General features: G+C 46.5%; 1 protein-coding gene across 1 annotated transcript in view; it reads right to left on the reverse strand.

Moving 5' to 3' along the window:
• NKX1-1 (NK1 homeobox 1) overlaps positions 1 to 803 on the reverse strand; it is a 3,848-nt gene that overhangs the window by 2,359 nt on the left and 686 nt on the right. The gene's annotated exons all lie outside the window — the stretch shown is intronic.

Here is an 803-nt window from a genome sequence, read left to right on the forward strand (position 1 = left end):
CTTCCTTCCTTCCTTCCTTCCTTCCTTCCTTCCTTCCTTCCTTCCTTTCACCCCTTCTCCCCCCTTCCTCTCCCTATTTCTTCCTCCCCTCATCTTTCTTTTTCTTCCTTCCCTTATTTTTCTTTTTTGCTTCTTTCCCTTTCTTCCCTCACTCTATATTCATTACTTCTGTTCTCATCTTCCTTCCCTCCTCTTTCTTTCTTTTCTTTCTCCTTCTTTCTACCCTTTTCCTCTGCTTTCTTTTCTTTTTTCTTTCTTTTTCTCTCCTTATTCTTTTCCTCTCTCCTCTTTTTTGCCTTTTTCTTCCCTTCCACTTTCTTCTTCTCTTCTCCCTTTACTATTTCTTTTGTCCTCCCTTCACTTTTCTTCCTTCCCTTCCCCTTCCTCCCTCCCTTTTCCTTCCTTCCTTCCTCCTTCCCTTCGTTTCTTCCTCCTTTCTTCCCTCCCTCCCTTCCTCCTTTCTTCCCTCCCTCCCTTCCCTCTTTCCTCTCTCTCCCTCCCTTTCCCTTCTTTCTTTCCTCCTTCACTCTCTCCTTTCCTTCCTCTTTCCTGCCTCCCTCCCTCCTTTTATTTCCTTCACATTTCCTCCCTCCTTTTTTCTTTCCACTTTCCTTTCTTCCTCCTTTTCTTCTTTTCCCCCTTCACTCCCTTCCATCCTCCCTCCCTCCCTTTCTTCCTTTCCTCTTCTCTCCCTCCCTCTTCCTTGCTCTCTGCCTCCCTCATTTCCTCCCTTCCTTCACCTTCCCTCCCTCCCTTTTCCTTCCTTCCTTCCTTCCTTCCTTCCTTCCTTCCTTCCTTCCTTC

This window comes from Vombatus ursinus, unplaced genomic scaffold (assembly GCF_900497805.2).
Source record: "Vombatus ursinus unplaced genomic scaffold, bare-nosed wombat genome assembly UNPS02014818.1, whole genome shotgun sequence".
Taxonomy (NCBI): Eukaryota; Metazoa; Chordata; class Mammalia; order Diprotodontia; family Vombatidae; genus Vombatus; species Vombatus ursinus.